Raw genomic sequence first — 20,569 nt, 5'->3', positions numbered from 1 at the left:
AAGGGGAGAAGAAAACAGTAGAAAGGGAAGAGAAACTAATTACAAGGATTTTGAATTCTACTTGCAAAGCAGAAAATATTTCACCATTATCATTTACCAAGGCAGTATGCATCTCAATTTTCAAATTTAAACGTTCAATAAGAACTGAAACCATTAAATTGCAAGAATAAATATATACCAGCTGTAAATTCTATTCCCAATTTGGTATGTGATACTAACAAATTAATTCCACAAGAAACACAGACATGATAGAGTCTTAATGGGAGTAATTAAACACTGTGCTGAAGATTGGGGTCTCCATATTATTGTAAGCACAACAAATTTACTGAAATCATCTTCCATTATATGGCTTCCTCTCCAAGAAACTGTTTATTGTTACATAGCTTAGAAGGATCAACGGTATGACATCACTACGTTTACTAAGTTTCATTTAACAGTTTTACATAGTTGAGTACACATTCTTTTAAAAATATCATAGGGAAATATAATAATTCACAAGTATTTATTAAAGGCCTGCAATTGCCTAGGCTGAGAGCTTTCTAGATATCCAATTTTCCAAATACTTAAGTTTAGAATTTTTTTTAAATGGAGACATAATCTTTATACGATAATCACACTCTTAAAGCATACAGCTCAGAATATTTTAGTATATGTATAGGTTGTATAGCCATTACCAGTATTAATTCCAGAACTTTCTTGATGCCAAAAAGAAACCCCAAACCATTTAGTAGTCCCACTACCATTCTTTCCTCTAAGACCTTAATAATCATCCACCTAATTCTGCCAAAATTTCCCCTATTCTGGACTTCTCATGTAAGTGAAACCATCCAATACAGAACGTACAGAAGGTTGGACTTCGAAGATCATTGATATTACACCAATACTTGATATGGTCAAGTAATAGCTCACTGCATGGCACACCACATCCTGTTTCCCTATTCATCTGCAGATGACTTGCCCAGAGCTTGCAGCCTGGCCCTGGGATGTGTGATGGTCACATGATCCCAGTGTGCTGTTCTCTGCATGAGCTTGTCTCCCAGGAGTAGAGTTCCTGGAACAAACAGCAACTCTGTCTTAACTATTTAACTTGTTGAGGAACAACAAATTGTTCTTCAAACTCTTGCACTCTGGTAGGATGCAAAGCCTTTCGCTTCCACATCATTCAAGGATCTTTGCTTTTTGTTTGTTTGTTTTCAAAGACAGGGTTTCTCTGTGTAATAAACAAATACACTTCTTTTGGTTTTGCTTTTTTGTTTTATTTTGTTTTTGTTTTTGAAGACAGGGTTTCTCTGTGTAGCCCTGGCTGTCCTGGAACTCACTCTGTAGACCAGGCTGGCCTCGAACTCAGAGATCCACCTGCCTCTGACTCCTGAGTCACCTAGCTTGAATCTTTCCTTTTATTCATTTCTTATTCTAGCTTTCCTACTGAGTATGAAGTGGTGTGTAAATCCCTCTCCATAATGTAAGGCTAGTGATACTGATAAAATGAACTTTACATTGTTGAAAAAGCAATATGAACTCAGACATGTTTACTGCATACAAGTGTGCTTCCCTCAGCCTTTACCTTCAAGAAACCATCAACAAGCTCAGTTTAGGAGAAAGCACCAGAAAGAAAGGTGAAATCACAAAGACAGTGCCTGGCTGAACTGCAAACATCAGCACATTGAGAGGACACTTGATTGCCCTTCAATAGCATGGCATGGTTTATGTGAACACATCAGTGTGTAAATACCACAAAATCCTTTTAAAAACACACAGAGGCATTCCTAATTTCTGGAAACTGCAGAATGCTATGGAAAGAGCAAATGTTCATACTGAACATAAAAACATTTCTTCTTTCTTAATTGCAAGAGCCAGGCAACAAAGTGAGCCATAGCGAAGAGCACAGGAAATGAAGTCAAAAGACCAGGAGAACAGTCGGATCCCAGTGCGCCTCGTTCCTTGCCCCGCTCAATGAGCCTACTTTTTCTGAGATAGGATAAGCTGATCAGATACATTCTTAGAAACCATATCATGCATGGTTTTTGAAGAACAAACTTAAAAGACTATTTTCTCTACTTGCCACTGGAGTGCCAACGAGGAGGATGTTCCCACTCAGCGTGATAACACAATTACTTTATTCTGCTAGTAAAAATTTCTTGGTATGATTTCATTTTTGAAATGGTAATAGTTTCCTTAGGTCCTAGAAGATCCCAACTATAATGCAAATACTCAAGATATTCCTGAAAATTAAAAATGTATATGATCCATTAACAATTAATGGAAAACAAGAATTTTCCTAACTGAATACTTATAAACAAATCAGGTCTACTTTCAAATAAATAAAAACATTTCAGAAAACTCTGCTAAAAGTTTTATAAAATGACATAGAAATTATGCCTTCCAAACTTAACATTTAATTATTAAATATACTAGCAGATGGCATGGCCTCACATCATTACACCCTGTTCAATTTACCAGAAACCATCATCTACCTAAGGTGACTGGTAAATAGGGAGTCCTAGGGGAGGCACTGGAGAATCTTCATCAGACTCCATAATCATCTGGTGACAAGCTACACACAAACAGCAATTTCTTCTAGCCTTCTAAAATCTGTTAAGTGGCTCCGTGAACTGTACTAACGATACAACCAAAGGGAATCAGAGTGGGGCTCTGTTTTCTTACTTCCCATTAAAGGGAGGAATAAAAGGAGATGGAGACAATGAAATGAATAAAAACGGACCTCATGAATAAAACATGAAGACTGGAATCAAATTATACTAAGAAGGTAATGGGAGTGTGGTCTTCATGAATATCATGACACTCTCAATAATTACATTCCGGTATCTATACATGGAAATGCCTACAACTTGGATTCTGCTCCAGAGAGTGTAGAAATTAAGGACAGTCTTCTTTTAAAATTCTCGGAGACCTTTCCTACAAACGCAGAGAGTTCGTTATTACAGCCACTCAGCCTGGGATGCCGACTTGGAAACAGCCTGATGCCACTGACTGTGTCTTCTGCTTTTAAGTGAGAAGACTTAGTTCTTAGCACACAGGCTCCTCTTTCTTTCTTTTTGCCCATTCATAATCTTCACAAAAAAAAAAAAAAAAAAAAAATCCCCACCCATTAATGGGATGAAGCCCAAGTGTTTTTTTTAAAAGGTTTCCTTTTTTTTTTTTTTTTAATTTGCAGCAGGAATTTTTTACAATAGGAAAGTTTCAAAAATAAAAATAGAGAGAAATGGGTTGCCTTAATGCCAATCACATGGAGGGCTTACACAGATAAAACATAGTAACTTGGAGTGAGGACTTTAGAGCGTTAAGTGGACATAGATGGACCATCCAGAAACTGCCCCACCCGGGGGTCCATCCCATAATCAGCCACCAAACGCAGACACTATTGCATATGCCAGAAAGATTTTGCTGAAAGGACCCTGATATAGCTATCTCTTGTGAGGCTATGCCAGTGCCTGGCAAATATAAAAGTGGATGCCCGCAGTCAGCTATAGGATAGAACACAGAGACCCCCAATGGAGGAGCTAGAGAAATTACCCAAGGAGCTGAAGGGGTCTGCAACTCTATAGGTGGAACAACAATATGAACTAATCAGTACCCCCAGAGCTCGTGTCTCTGGCTGCATATATAGCAGAAGATGGCCTAGTCAGCCATCGTTGGGAAGAGAGGCCCCTTGGTCTTGCAAACTTTATACAGGGGAACACCAGGGCCAAGAAGTGGGAGTGAGTGGGCAGGGGAGCAGGGCAGGGGGAGGGTATAGGAGACATTCGGGATAGCCTTTGAAATGTAAATGAAGAAAATATCTAATAAAATAATTAAAAAAAAAAGAATATTCCAGACAAGTGAGCAACCATTAATAGCCATGTATTAATGTGGTGACACAACCCACAAAGGTCAGGTCTTCAGCACACTATACTCACCCTAATCTACTTACAAAACACCTGATTCAATTTGCTTAAAACCCAAGTTCATCCACCACCTTCCCCAGCGATCCATCAAATACCTTTCTGATCTTGTGAAAATCATGAAGCATGCATGGTTAGCAGGATGGAGTTTGCAGTCAAAAGGCCAGCCTTAAATCCTACTTAATGCTGATACTGCAAAATCTTGAGTACATTCTTTTTATTTTATTTTTTAATTCTGTTGTTGTTGTTGTTTATAGGGCAGGATTTTTCTTTAGATAGCCCTGATTGTGCTGGAACTTTCTTTGGAGACCAGGCTGACCTCAAACATCAGAGATCCACCTGCCTCTACCTCGAAGTGCAGGGATCACCACATCTAACTCTTGAGTAAATTCTTAATCTATGCTTGAACCCCTCACCTTTGAACCAGGCACTAAATAATAAGTCCTCCCTTCCAGAAGTGATAAGTAACAATGCCTGAAGCTTAAGAACTCTAGGTGTCTGCTGATGACACAGCATCTTTATCATTATCCCTGACCCAGTTAGGCTCAGAACAGGAACTAGTCTTACTGTATTCTATAACATCTTTTCAACATCATCTGATAGGTACACATCTAGTTTAAAAGTGGTTATGTGTAATTTGTTTCATTTCACTTAGTTCTTACCGTCTTTGTTTTATATACCATCAGGCCTACAGCACTCATCCTGAAAACTGCCTATTTTGGAGCCTTCTCTAAAGCTGTTTTGCAGTTGTCCACAGATAAGTCTGTGGTGCTTTTGCCTATGAGGATGTCTGGCCTCCACTTCTCTGTCCAAGGTTCTTAATACACAAAGCCATCTAGTGGACAGAGTCACATGTGGTCTGTTGTCTCCACAATGGACAGTCACATGGGCTCTCTTGCCACCCAAATGGTAAAAACATGATACAGTGTGTGTGCTCAATTCCAAACACAGGAGCCTGCTCCAGTTAAATACCCTTTCAGCAGTCCTGCTGTGAAACTGAAAAAGAAATTCTATATTCCCTATACAGATAAGAAAGGTCATAGGGATGATACACATAAACTGGACTGTTAGGATCACAGCCCAGCTCTCATGTAGACCTTTCAGAATTTGTTTCTCACAACAGCAACACTGACTTGCTACTGCTGATGCTTTCAAGAGGCCCCAGCAGCGGCCCACCTGCACATCACACATGAAAGCCAAGTTCCCCAATCTGCACTTGCACAGCAGGTAACAAAGACCTCAGATGCCTATTAATTACGCAAATAAAAATTGTTGAAGCTGTGCCTGGGGAGGAGGCCAGGAAAGAGTTCAATGTTCTACTGCACAATTGGGTCTTCCAACCTAAGTCACAGAGGAGAAACACTTTTTAAAAGGTGTTACACCTATTTCTCTTTTAGATGAACGCTTCTTTGAAGATAAAATCTCAAGCAATTTCTCAATAGGACTGAAAGGAACCAATTTTTGCTTAATTTTAGATTAACATTTATTCATAATATACCATGAAGTTTAATTAGAACTTAATGAGAACTGTAATTAAAAGTGAGATGATGTCAATGATTTTAAAAGGTTTCCTTTCATTAAAAAAAAATCTTACCAAAAGAAAGAAAAGATAGGAAGGAAGGGAGGGGAAGGGAGGAAGCATGGGGCCCTATGTTAGATACTGCTTTGGGGTATCCCTTAGTTCAACCTACTATAAGCAGGTACCATTCACTGGGCAAAAGAAAATTCACTCCTCAAAGTTTTGACCAGAAAGCAGAGGCTGGAGCAGCAGAGTGATGTCACCATAAGCAGTAGAGTGACGTCATTGATGAGTGCCAATTACAGATGGTAGGGAACAGACCAGAGGGATTTCCTGGGCTTTTTATAAGGCATGGCTCCAATTCATGCCTTCTACTACATGGCCTGGTCACTTCCCACATGGCCTACCTCCAAATACTATCAGATGGGATTTTCTGGAGTCAGGAGGATTTCTGGGACTCACTGACATCAGACAGCCTTCTCTGTGTAAATAAGAATTATTGAAGCAAGAGGGAGTTGGGAGCTCTGAGAAGACCTAAATATGGAACAATGTGTTAAGCTAGGTGGTCACCTATTCTATTCCTAGAATATGAGACAATAAAGGCAATCAGGGGTGGAGATCTGGCAACAAAGGGGTTCTGTTCTGAGGCCTTCACAAAACCCAAGAATCAGTTTTAACACTGAGCCAGTATTAGTAATATGTAAGGCCAGTGGCACCTGATCAGGAAGATGGCAGAACAGAAAGGTCAGATGCCAACAGGACTCCAACCTCTGCTCTGATCTCACCACTGAAGAGGGAGCTACAGGCAAACAAAACCCCCATTCCCACATCAAAACCCAAACTTTTCTACTCTGGTGAGGACTAGTAGTTGAGAGTAAAAGATCTGCATGAACTGTGTTGGCTTCAGTGAGAGTGCAACAATCCAGAAAGGAACTGGACAGTCAGGAAATGGTCTCAATTTATCAACAGCAGTAGCAACCAAACATGAAAAATATGTGAACCAAACATGAAAAATATGTGAGCCAGAAAAATATTAAACAGGAAAAGGAATTATTCAGAATTACACTCTCCAAGTGAATAGGGACTATCTTAGTTAGGGTTTCTATTGATGTGAAGAGACACCATGACCATGGCAACTCTTATAAAACAAATCATTTAACTGGGGTTGGCTTATAGTTCAGAGGTTTAGTCTGGGCTCCCTGACTGAATAAAAAAGAAGAGAGCTGAACTTCAGCGATCAGCTGCCTGCTCCCTGGGAGCAGATACAATGTGACCAGCTATGCGTCTCTGCTATGAAGCACCCAGGAAGCATGAACCAAAAGATACCATTCTTTCCTTCTCCAGGACTTTGCCAGGCAATGAGGTGAGTAACTAACACGCCAGGCAACATGGATTTTGAAAAATGAATTGGAATGACTGTCACACAGGCCACACTGTGTGACACTCTGTTCATACTAACTGGCCTACATCTGCCCAGGTCAGGTTAGCCCTCATCTTTGTGGCTCTGGATACTCCAAAACCATCAACTTCTAGAATGATCTATTTCTTGAGCTGAAACATCAAGCTGCTTTGCAGCTCAGAGTTTGAAAACCCAAGTCTAGTATCTCTTGTTTTAAATGAGGGAAAAAGAAATACATTTCCACTCCAATATCTAGTTATTCCAAAAACACAAATCAAAACCAAGTGAGACCACTGGTCAACCTGACACACACACACATCACTAGTTAACCCTCAGTTATGTGCTCTCTCTGAAAGTATGGCTAGTCTGGTCAACCCTGTGACCAGGATGAAGTAAATCAACCAGTACTCATTTTGTGGACATGCCAGAATTTAGCTAAAAATAAAATCATTTCTTTAAAATGAGACCATGGTCCAGCTTGCAGAACTCTCAAGGATCTCTGGCTTAGTTCCCACATAAGGAGCCATCTTTGTACTGGTACACAGCACCACTTAGCCTTTCTGCTCCTTCTGAAAATCTCAGCAGAGCCAGAGAAGTAGGTATCTTTCTTCTGTTGATAGCCTTGGCCGAGTTTAGTGCTGTCCTTTGTCACAAGCTTGTGTCTTATGTCATCTAATACACATGCTTTTTAGCTATGTGCCATTAATATACAAACCTCTCAATGCCATGTTTTCTGCAATACGCCCACATTCCTCACATTTAGGGCATGTAAACCATGCTACCATTACATAAGGTTGCTATTTTGTTCTCCTGACATCACCTGTCTCCAAGCTCTTTATAGCGTCATGAATTTTAGGAATGGGCATGCCCTATTCTAGTAGGGCTGACAGTACAGTTAGCATGGAGGAGAGTAGGGTGGCTAAATCTTGGGAACATCTGTTAGTTGGCCACTTCTAGTCTATGTGCCTTACAGTCCGATCTTTAACAAAACTCACCAAGGGTCAAAGTTCCCATCTCCCAATTACTCTGCAGTACTCTTGACTTACTTGGTCAAATTTCAATATGGAATAAACATCTATCAAGTGTGCCCCTATGTCCATCCATCAAAAGTTACCTTACCTACCCATTGCACAGACACAGCTAGTAAAGACTTCGGATTTGCCTAGTATTAGTGGGATATCACTGGCCACTGAAGCTGTTTGGTAATGAAAGTTGGAAGTAAAATGTAATAATTACGGAATAAACAATGTTCCTTTCATCAAAAAAAAAAAAAAAGTTACCTTACCATCCTTCACACAGACTTTAAAAACCCAGATTCCTTTAATTTTAATATTTGTTTACTGGGAGATATACACATACACGCATACACACATACACACATCAAATGTGCCAAGGTCTCATGTCTGATTACAATTTTCAAGGACACAGACATTTGTGTTTGGTCAGATGCTTTTAGTGGGAGTTGTATAACATCCAGTTTGGGACTACACGCCAGGTCAGCAGTTTCAACAAAGAAGTAATGAAAGAAGGAAACTAAGAGCCCAAGATCAGACAGTCTGAAAACACCCGAAGCCCAATGAGCAAACTCCATTTACATTCCTTGTGCATGTTTCACTTTCAGACAGTACACAAGGTCAAACTGCTAGCTGTCAGTTACAATAAGCTTCTAAACTCCTGGCCAATTACCTGGTTAATAACAAAAGACAGGGCTATGGCATCATTACTGTTATAATTAATTTACACAGATCAGCTTCCTGTTAATCAAATACATCTTTAAAAACACTTAATTATTTTTTTTTCACCTACAAAGCAACATTCCACTTTGGTTGCTGAAAAGCAATCTCGATGAATTCCACATGAAAGGCTGTCAGGCTGCTGGGAGACAGGAAGGACAAAAGGCTTCACGGGGACTCATTGCTGCACTAGAGAGCGGCTGGCCCGGACACAGTAAACAGAAGCACAAGATGATGGATAACACAAGGATTCTTAACAGTTTCAGAACATAAAAGTTGTCAGGGGATGGGGTGTTCACAGACAGGCTTAGGGGAAGAGGAATGGACCAATCCTCTCTGACAAAATTGTATCTAAGGTTGGCAATCTCAATGCACACCCGTACCGGGTAGTACAGTTAAGGGCATGATCCTCAGCAGGAGTTCTACAACACACTGACCAACTGGCCCTAGGAAAATTGTCAGGCTTTCCCCTGTACCAGGATAACACAGGCTCATTTGATTTTGTAAGGACCAAGTGAGAGATTAAACACACAGCACGCAACCATCATTTGAGAAGTGATGGTGGTTTATGTACATAAACAAATAAATTGGGAGACTGTAAGAAAAACATTGGAAATACTTCTGAGTATTTTTATAAGATGGTGGTGACTAAGGTTTTCTAAGAATCCTATCCCACATTTTTAAACTGTATCACCTGTCTCAATATTTTACATACCTTTTAAACAGTACAGTACATGAAAGGAGTGTGGAAGCAGAATTATCATTTTCTATTATCGTGTGTGTGCATAAAGATGTTGGGGAGGAAGAGCATGCACCACAGTATCCACATAGACATTAGAGGACAACTTTATGCAGTTGGCTTTTCTCTCCACCTGGACATGGGCCCCTAGGACTGACGTCAGGCTTTTATGGTGAACATCTTTACCCACTGGGTCACCTCACCAGTCCCCTAAATTACTTTTTAATAAAAATAAACTGTATAATAAAAATCTCAAGCCACTTTTTGTTAAGGCTAGCCAATACTGTGAGAATTTAATGACCCTTCCTTTATAGAGATTAAAAAATCTCATGATTTCAGCTAACAAAATTTCCCCCTCCTTTAAAAAGTGCTATTGGCTCAACACCAGTGATCAGACTATATTTACACATGAAAAGTGACTGAAAAATTGAAGCTACTAGATTTTGCATATAATCCTCAACTTTGTTCCACAACTCTAGGTGAGTTCGAGCCAACTCCACTTCTGTCCTGTCAACACCTATGACTTTCGGTATCAATCATAAGCCCGTTCTTCCTCCCATAGACCACAAGTTTTAGCGTAATGAGAGCTCATTAAGTTTCCCTACTGACAGCAGGTTTTAAACCAGGGTGCACGTGGGGACAAGATGCAAGCATACCATGATCACGCCCTTCGAGAGGACATAAGGCCTTCCACTCTCCTCTTCGCTCTAACCAGATCTCTGTCTCTCCCGAGTCAGAAGGAAAGTGCTGCCCAACACTGCCACCCCTCATTTCATCTGTGCATGAACGGATGCTGAATTATTTATGGAACTGAATCAGCTCCACACAAAAATTAAGTCAAGTGGGAAAAGCAGTCAAACTTCAAAGACGGGGTCTGGTCCTGCAAAGAACACAGGACATCTATAAATTACCTGTGAATGGGACAGTTTGGAGATTTTTGCCTATCTAGCATAAATACCCCATTCTTTCTCTAACAAGAATCTGTGGCCCACCCTATTTAGTGTGACCTTCAGGGAAAAGATGGGCTTTAAGTCAAGGGTGAAGTACAGTGAACTTAAGAGTAACAACTCTGCCCTGGAACTCAGACCTGAATAGAGAGCCTAGCACTAATGAAATCGGGACTGATACAACAGTCACTTGAAGGAGTTCATCGAGTTGGCCAAGACTACACAAACCCAGAGAGCTTCCCTTCCCAATGACTGTTACTGAGGCATGGCCATTTGGATTTTCTATTGTATCTGTGCTCATCCGCATGGGTCCCAGTAAGCTTCTTGTCTTTAACTAAATTACATGGATCATATATATTAGTTTTGCTTCTGTTTGCAAAGACATCGACCCACACCACCACACATTTACAAAGGTGTTCACAAGCAGGTTTATTTCCAGCATCGCTATCTCCTTTAGACTGACAAAAGCTCTAGCCGCTATCTCCTTTAGACTGACAAAAGCTCTAGCCCATAAGAAAACCAGAATATGGAGGTCCCATAGGTTGTATCTCAAGGGTCTATTGCAGGCATGATGCTCTTAGAGACAGGGGAGCATAGGACTAAGGATGCAAGCAAGAGCAACTTTTGCAGGAAGTCCTCTGAAATGTTCACGCTTGTTGAGTACTGAATGACAAATGTAGTCTTAAAAGGAAAAAAGCAGAGTGTCTCACTTGTATCTTTATTTATGTGTCTATTTATACCGAGGTAATGTTTTTAAAAGAATGTGTATTAGTAATTACAGAAGTGGTTTTCTACTGCATCTCTGTGTCTCTGTTCTTCATGGAAAATAAGTCTAGAATCCACACATCAATGAAGTGTCTCTGGATACAAAGGTCTACCAGAACTTCACAGCAAGCATTGCACTCATCCACTAAAAAAAAGCCAAGAAAAAAAATGAACAAGGGGAGGGTATGGCACTTTCCAGAGATTCACCTATTTAAGTCTCCCTTCACCCAGTGCATTAACAAAAACACTTCTCTAATCATGGGACAGTCAGGGTGTGTGTCTGAAACTTCATGAAGAACATGATTCTATCAATCTATACTGTTAACTGGCTAGTCCTTGCAGAAAGCTACAACCTCTAAAGGCAAAGCAATCAACAGCAGCATTGGCACATGAGGAACTGCTTCAAACCATGCATGCATACAGAGGAAAGAGCAAAACAAGCTTTAAGGTTTCTATGGCAATGGGACACTAGGATAAGCATTGTCCTTAGGCAATGAGGGAGACAGTGAAATGATTCCTCCACCCCGCCCCCCAAAACAGCAGCAGCATCTCACAAAAAGTAAAGGGCTTCTTTTCAGGATGGAAACTGAGAAGCCTAACAGGCCCCTTACTAGTACAAAATTAGCATACCCTGAAGGGAAGAAGAGAAGTTGTGGGAAAGAGACTGTATGACCAGTAGATAGCCTTTCTATAGTTGCTTAAATTTGGAACAACTCATTCATTACAACACCCCAAAGTACAAAATCACTGTTACCAGCAATATGAAAGGTGTCAAAGTTTGAGTGTTGCCCAAAATACTTTGTTCAAGGGGTGGGGTGGGGGGACCAAACAGGATTATGCATAGCTCCAAAACACATGTACAGTACATATTACTTATAAAACTGAGGTCACTGTAATATGTATAGAACTTTCATTCATTGCTATCCTAATACTGTGACTCTGGATGAAAAGTATGCCACTTAGCACTATGGGGAAACAGCTGATGGTGTAGGATCCCTGAAGTTAGTCGGGAGGGGTCAAATAAGGCATGTTGCCTGGGACAGGCCACATCCTCAGTCCTGCTGAGCTTCTCTTTATCCACTAGACAAAGAAAATCACACTTACTTCCTAAGGCCGTGGAGGAGAATGGATAAAAGAGCATAGCACATAAACGCATGTAGTACACCACTGAAATTCGGTTTTCATTTTCCCTTCCTGTCCATAAAGTAATGAGACATCTCCCTGTGGAACCGGACTTTATTGCTTTGTAATTATGATGTGCATGTAACAACGTCCAAGAAACTAGATGGTAAATAACACCGACATGCAAGCCTGAATGCACACACACTGTCAGTTGGCTATCATCTAGATCCCAAAGGGAGCTTGCACACTATCTATTGCATCCCAGAAATATGACACATTTGCTTTTCTGAATACAGCTAGAATTATCCACCAGCTTTGAAATATCATCACCATGATGCTGCAAGCAGCAGCTGCGTGATTGAAAGTGACTCCCCTCCCCCACTCTCCAGCTGTCCCCAGGAAAACCCCCTCAATGTGTGAAGATGACAGTATTACTACTACCACCACTAATAACAAGCTAACAAATGGTTAGATTTGAAATTATTTTTCTGAGGAGTCATTATTAAATTAACTTAAAAACCCACATACACAAAAAAACTACTTTACCATATGAATGAAAACCAGATGCTATCATCCAACAAAGATCACTGTAGGTTGTAGACCCAAGTATCCTTCTTTTGTAGACTTTCTTTCTCTTCCTCAGTCACTTATTAGACTGAACAACAGTTGAAATCCTAAATAGCTTTAATAGTGGTACAGCTGCCACAGTGTCAGGGATTCTTAAAAAGCTGTAGGGTTTGTTATTCTTTGTTTTTCTGCACAGAATCCCATTTCTATAAAATATGGGACACATTGAAGACTGTATTTGTTTGGGAGTCTTATGTTTTGCTTTTAACCATCACCCATGACTCTGTATAAGAACCCAGACAAATGCTTATAAGAACCCAGAGACAAAGCGAGCAACTCTGCAGGGCAGAGCATCCCCAGTACCTAGACTCCTACTGTCACAGTTCCAGGGACAGCTCATGCTCAGAGCCCTGCCTCTGACAGCCAGCCATACACAGGCCCTCAGAACCCCACTTCTCTGGACACATTCTGGACCAGGAACCTGTGTACTCCAGTGTCACTGATCTTAAAGCCTCCCAGCTCTTGAACCTTCTGGGTAAATTTCTGCTTAACAGGCTCCAAGTTAAAACAAAATAAGTAAACAAAGAAACAAACAAAACCCTGAGAATCACTGCTTGGATGCAGTAATGGCAACATTAAAGAAGAGCAGTGTTAATGGGTTTTCACAATAATTTTAATGTATATGTAATGTAAATATATAATTTTTTTTTATATTTGGTTCCCTACCCTCATATAATATACTACAAAGTAAACAAAAGTATGGTCTGCTATGAATGCCTTAAATATTCCATTCATACACTCACACTTAAATGTAGAAGCATGAAAAAACGTAAGAACTTTGACATTTTTAAAAAGTTGAACATGCCCGTGTTCTATTGTAAAGCATATGTATTTAAAAAAAAATTACTTCAGGGCTAACAACATTTTTTATGCATTTATTTACAGAAGTATATTCTATAACATAACAGCATCACATGACACAGATGACTATATCAAATGAAATTGGCCATAGGACAATCAAAGATAGTTTGAAGTTAATTATCTCTAATTTGGAAACTATAAAAACAATGTCTAGAAATCACTGATTATGAAAGAACTAATGTTTTTCTAGCAAACTGAGCTATAATTTTCTCCAAGTGTTTGCTTTCTCCTCAAAATTAGGAAATCTTTAGTTCAGCATCTCCATCGCTTAAAAAGCAGTGAACACGTAATAAAACAACCTAGTACATAAAAGATGGAAATTAGCCGGGCTTGGTGGTGCACGCCTTTAATCCCAGCACTTGGGAGGCAGAAACAACCAAGGCTACTCAGAGAAACCCTGTCTCGAAACAAAACAAAACAAAACAAAACAAAACAAGACAAAACAAAACATATGGAAATTAACAGGGCAGTCAGAATTAAATGCCAACCATTATTTCTTCCCCTTTCAAAAAGAGACATTACCTAAAATACAATGTAGTAACAGTTAACACACCATCTCATTTAACTTAAGTAGCCTCTACTTTACAGGAGAAATTAGAACTGGAAGGAAGCTAATCTGTCTATGGGGCATAATCAATGTACAGAGGGAGGAAGAATTCAAGCAGGACTTGCCTGACCCAGAACCACAGCTATCTATCTTTCTTACACAGAAAATAACAAAACATTTGGAGCCTCTGAAAAACAATCACTTCATGATGGGACAGTATCCCTTTGGTGGTGAGGTTAACTGATAGAAACAGGTATCACAAGTGACATATTTACATGACAATTTACTGCCTATAACATCCTGGAGTCTCAGCATGGCCTTGGCACCAGTGCTCTCTAGTCAATGCAATGTGTTACATAGGCCACCGTTAGTCACTGACCCTTTTCAACACTGTAATGAGCCTTGGCACAAGGACAGTAGCTTCAGGCCCCCAATGGACCCTTGGAGAAAGGAAAAGTTCTTAAAAAATGTTCCATGTAGCAATTTGGAAAAATAAAATAAATACATCCCGTTGGGAGCCTGTCCCCTTAACTGTGACCCTCCCAACGGACATGAGCCCTTCTTTGTTAAGATGGAGCCATACCATATATAAGGACAGAAACAGCACAGCCTTTGGTTGCCGGGTGCTAGCCACTACTGTATGCTTTTTTGCAACTCTGGTCTGGCCTTTACCAAACTACAGGCCAAACCTAGGTATAACTAAGTTGAAGAAACAAGAAGGCCAAAGACCTTTAAACCACCTTAGCACAATTTCTAATAGTTCATTTTCTAAAATACCACAATGTAAATAAAATTAGTGGCAGTATGGACTGCTGCAACTTTGTAACTTTCTCGCTTTGACATGGTTGTTTGCATTGGGTCTCATAATGTATCTCTGGCTGGCCTCCAACTTAGGATTTCTCTTGCCTGAGCCTCCTGAGCATTGCTGTTACAGGTGTATCTAAATTTTCACTATTAATAAGTAGTTGGGATAAAAGTCTTTGCAGCAGTCATAAAATCATGCACTCCAACTGCTCTCTAACCCTAAAACTCGTCCTTCCTCCACGACCTGTGCCCTTTCTTCATGCAGTTCCAGTAACTTTGAGTGTTTTGTATGGGTTAGTGTCATCCACTTGTTTTCACATGTTAACACTTAGTACTATGAAGTCACAGTTGAATGATATGGCCAAGATTCCAGATCTGGAAAATACCTCACCTTACTCAAACCTAATTACCTATAATTCCATAACGAGTGAGTGCTTTTTACACTATGTTATTCGTCGAATTCAGCCCCCAGAAGCGCTAGAATGGACAGAAAGGCTTGCCAACAATTCCCTCAGAAGATGCTGCTGATGGAGAGCAAACCCAGGACCAAGGCAGGAACACCTGCTCTCCTGGAATGTGCCAGAACACTAGAAGATCCGAAGCAGACGAAGGTAAGTGAGGTTAGGACGTTGGGACAAAAAGTAGAGGGGGGGTAACCTAGCGCCACGCTCCCCTCCCTACTCACAAAACCTGGGTGTCATGAAGCTACTGAAAGGGACTTTTGTTAAAAGAGCCTGACAACTAAATCTCAACCGTGCAATAATTCGATATTGCAGTTTAAAAAAAAAAATGCCTGTTTTGGAAAAACGGAAAGGCATATGATACGAGCCCTTTGTGTGAAGAGAGAAGACCTGAAGTCCCTCGGGTGTACGTCTGTCCTCTACTCTGTGGTACATACAGCCTTACAGAGGTTAGGATGGGTCTGCGTGGTGAGACAGAAGTGGCCGCCCCTCCAACCACCTGCCACTGCAAGCGCTGTGCAAGCTGACGCAACTTCGCCTCAAACTTCCTGAAGTCGGAGGAACTTCTCAAAAGCCTATCGGGGCAGCCTAGACCTCCATGAGCCAGAGAAGCGGTCCGGGTGCGACTGTCCCTGCTACCCCATCCCGGCCGGAGGGGAGAAGACCCGGACCCGCCTGGCCAGCTCCTCCGCCCGGTCCCGAAGCCGCACTTCCGCCCGGCGGACCGTGGCTGGCCCCAAAGCAGCGCTTCCGCCCGGCCCGCACCGGCCGGGATCTCAGCCCCGACCCCGCCATCCGAGGTCCCGGGAAGCCGCGACACATGCCGCACAAAAGCGACGCCACACTCAGCTGAAGAGACGCGGAAACTCACTCTCTCTAAGACCCGCTTGCGTCCTCACGTACTCCCGCGCTCCTGCGTCACCACGTCCGGACGCCGAATCCGGAGTCTCAACTTCCCGCACGGACGCTGATTCCGGCACAGGCTCCACTTCCGGCGGCCTAGGGAAAGGAGGGCGGCAGTCTGCGCATGCTCGATACTACGTACCGCCTTTGCGGGTTCCTCTCGCTAATGCAGAGCGCTCGTCCTCTTCAACCCTTAGCAACGAGGATGTCGGTGTGCTTTTACAGCCATAACTAACTAATAATCACTTACCACAATCACAGCGCTTGAATCGCCTATGGTCAGCTCCCTCAAAGCCAAAGTTTCTTCACCGGTCCTGTGGAGACTGTAGCTGGTCTCCATGGGCCTCAGGAGAGCTGTTTATCCCAGAAAGTAGGCCGGCGAAACAGAGCCACGGTGTACATTTCAGTCCCCAAGCACAAACACGAGGCCACACTGCTTAGCCTGTATACTGCTTTAAGGGCTTGAGGTATAAGGTTTTTGTGACTTAGGTCACTTGGTGCAATTTTCTGCTTCTAACATGGAACCAGTTTCATGGGCAGGTTCTTCTAAAGGTAATGCTGCATTTGTGTCCTACAAGTCAACGATGTTTGGTGTATTTAGTTTTCTAGTAATTAGAGGAGAGCTCCACCTTTTCAAGGCACGAATTAGGTGCAGGTATATTAACCGAAAGGCTTAGTAGACATGTTTAGTTAGCATATTAAAAACTTCCCAGTCCCCAAAAGTTTATCTTCTATTGTATAAACAGAAGAACTCTAAATTTTTACCTTGTAGTTGGAATGTAAGTGAAAATTTCCCACACTATTAAGAGATATAGGTGAGAATTTCAAGTGATAAAATCTTAGAAAATTCAAGGATAAATTCTTATAATTTAACCCCTTTCGGGTTTTTGTTTTGTTTTTGTTTTTGTTTTTAAGTATGTAGATCCAAGACTGACATTGAGAAACTGCATTCCTGGAAATGGAAGCTCAAGTGAGTAGGAGGAACTAAACTGCATGTTGAAATGCATCTCCTTAGGAAGAAAACAATGCAATTTCTCAAAAGGAGAGGTCTCCCTATTTGTTCTTCTGACCAATTCTATGTATCTGTTCTATTAATATACTCTTGCTTTATATTCTCTATTACTCTTTACACCTTTCTATTCTCACACTGTTTTTGTTATTACCATAAGTCTTTAAATGCAGAAGCGACTTTAAAAGAGCCGCAAATCAAGTCTCAAATCAGTAATCTCAAAAAAAACTATTGTAAATAGACAGGTCTTAGGAATGTTATTAGGGAGCAGGCTCTGATGGTGAACACCAATAACCCCAACAGTTTGAAGGTAGAGACAGGAAGATCAGGGGTTCAAGGACAGCCTCAACTATATATCTTCAAGACCAACTTAGTCTATATGACACCCCGACTCAAAAAAAGTAAATAAAGACATTTTAATCCTATTGTAAATATAAGTAAAATGTTTCTTTGGCATATAAAAGGACAGAGGAAAAACCAAATTTGTTTTTAATGACCTCACCAGACATAGTGACAAACACCTGCAATGTCTCCACTTGGAAAATAGATGCAAGAATATCAGGAGTTCCCATTATCTGGGTAATAATTTCCTAGCCTAAACTTTACTAAAGGGACATTCAGAATTCTTACACGTAAACAAAGCTTAAAATTACTAAAGACACAAAGCCAGACTAAGTCCTTTAAGGTTTTTGTAGAAAAGCACATCATTGTTACATTACCTTGTAAAAATAATCATTTTTAAGTTCTCTAAAGTATTTTACTTGTCAAATAAGATATCAATATGCATATTCCATTTAATATATGAAATATATTTATGACATTCAGTTTTAAATTGTATCTAAGCCTTGAGTGACAAGCAACAATTCTTAGCCATTTGACTCAAATTAATGTTCTTAAAATATGTTGCCTGTGTTGAAACTGGAAGTTTGGTTACCTCCTTTGAACATTTCACAACTGGATGAAAACTAACAGAAAAAGATATAGACATTCCCACCTTCCAGAATCTACCCTGAAGGAGAAAAAATTCCAGGTAACAACACTGTGTACCAAAAAACTGGATTATCTTATAAAGGAGGACTTCATTTTTATCTCTTACAACTTCTAATCAATCAAATACGTTACACTCAAACTGTTCAAAAGATGGGTAACATTGATTAAAGAGTGTCTGTCATCCTTCTTATGGAACAGCTTTCAAATGAGATGATTCAGCTATGAGAACTATAACAGGGCAAAATTGAACCAAGTGTCATGATAAGATTATCAGCACTTAATAGTAGACGACTACACACACATACACACACACACACACACACACACACACACCCACTAACCCTACTTATAATGGCCATAGAAAATAGACTTTACAAAAACAAAAGGTTTGTAGTGACAAAAAAAGATTTCACTGTGATAAGATAGACAAAACAAGAAGAGAGAAGAACTGTAAATGTCCACATATCCAACAATATAGCTCTAAGGTCATGAAGGTAAAATTAGTAGCATTGGGAATTTAGGGTATAGCCAAATGCTATAGTGCCTGCCTAGCAGGCACAAGGCTCCAGAGCTGCACAGTGGGGTATGTCAGAGGAATTGAATTAAGAAGCAGACAACAAAAGTCTGATTTTTAAATACTCTTAACAAAGGGTAGGAAATTAGACTGAAAACCATTAATTATATAGAAGCTAAAAAAAAAAAAAAACCAATCTACGAAAATAGTAAGTACAGACCACTCTATTTAATAACAGCAGAATTTATAGCTATTTTAAGATATCTGTTCTCCAGGATAGCCCCATATGGTGTGTCATAAAACAAATGTGAATAAATTTAAAATGAACAACATCATACAGGGTATCCTCGATGGTAACGTGAAATTAAATTAGGAATCAACAAAAGAAATACATTTGGGAATTGAAAAATTTAGCCACTGAGTAATAGCTAAAAAGGTAAAGAAAATTAGAGAGCAGTTTTAACTGGACAAGAAGGAAATACAGAGATTTCCCAGTCCCATTAAAATGATGATTTTGAAACACTAACAGTGCTGCTTTAAAGCACCATAGTGGAAAAAAATTTTAAGGGTAGTTGAAAATGAGCAACACACACACACACACACACACACACACACACACACACCAAACATAAATGATGAATTAATACACAAAATGGAGAAAAAAATCAATAAAAAATAAAATCTGATTTAAAAAGATTCAATTTACAAAAAGGAAAAAGAAAAACATACTAAATGTCCCAAATGAGGCATGAACTGGCTATATCAACCAACCCTCTCTACAGGAATTTAGATGACAAGAAACTGCATAAATTTATATTAATAAGGTAATTGTTGTAAATAAACTAAAGGAAGTCTTAGATTCAAACTGACAAAACTTGTTCAAGAAAAAAAAGACTGCATTTTCTAGGATTGTGTGTGTGAAAGGTGTGTGGGGGGGACAAAAAGAAGGAAGGAAGGAAGGAAGGAAGGAAGGAAGGAAGGAAGGAAGGAAGGAAGGAAGGAAAGAAAGAGAAAGAGACAAAGAGGACAGAAAAGAAGAGAACTATGACCTGGGTGACCTAGAATATCAGCTAAACATCTGCTCAGTTTTAGAGGCTGCAAGTCCAGTATCAAAGTATTGGCTGGACCATGTTCACTCCATGTGAAACCTGGAGGAAAAATCCTTACCCCTTTCTAGCTTCTGGTATTTGTAACCAACTTTAATCTTCCTTGGTTTTCACAGGATCACAGTATTTGCCTGTGTTAAGACATAGTGCTCCCCCAGAAGTGTGTGTGTGTGTAAGTGTGTGTGTGTGTGTGTGTGTGTGTGAAAGGTGCTTTATCATGATAACTTGATACAGTATTTATAATAAAAAGCTCCAAATATTATATATATATATATATATATATATATATATATATATATATATACATATGCTCCAAGCAAGGTATTAGCAAAACAAATCCAAAAATATACATAAGAACAGTATAAACACTTCCAGTCTGCACCAGCACCGGGTCACCAAGGGCGTGGAGTCGGTGAACACCCCCACGGTCCCTAAAGGACTGCCCACGTGATCTTAGGATTACTGGTGAGTGGAACACAACTTCTGCTCCAATCCAATTGTGCACGGGACCTGAGACAGCAGGAACAAGGACACCAGAGCCTTTCCTGACCAGAGGCTCAAGTTCCTTTTGATCAGTTCTGGTTTACCTTGGTTTCAAACAGACCAGACAGCTCCACAGTC

At 40.2% G+C, this 20,569-nt stretch overlaps 1 protein-coding gene across 1 annotated transcript in view; it reads right to left on the bottom strand.

Moving 5' to 3' along the window:
- The window catches only part of Rhbdd1 (rhomboid domain containing 1), a 117,705-nt gene extending 101,327 nt beyond the window's left edge, over positions 1-16,378 (bottom strand). The window contains exon 1 of the mRNA XM_021198360.2: positions 16,298-16,378. The gene's annotated coding sequence lies outside the window, so the exon portion shown is untranslated. The remainder of the gene's footprint in view (positions 1-16,297) is intronic.
- Positions 16,379-20,569: the final 4,191 nt, after the last annotated feature.

The sequence above is a fragment of the Mus pahari genome, chromosome 5 (genome assembly GCF_900095145.1).
Source record: "Mus pahari chromosome 5, PAHARI_EIJ_v1.1, whole genome shotgun sequence".
NCBI classification, from domain to species: Eukaryota; Metazoa; Chordata; class Mammalia; order Rodentia; family Muridae; genus Mus; species Mus pahari.
This window is presented reverse-complemented; position numbering and strand designations above follow the sequence as displayed.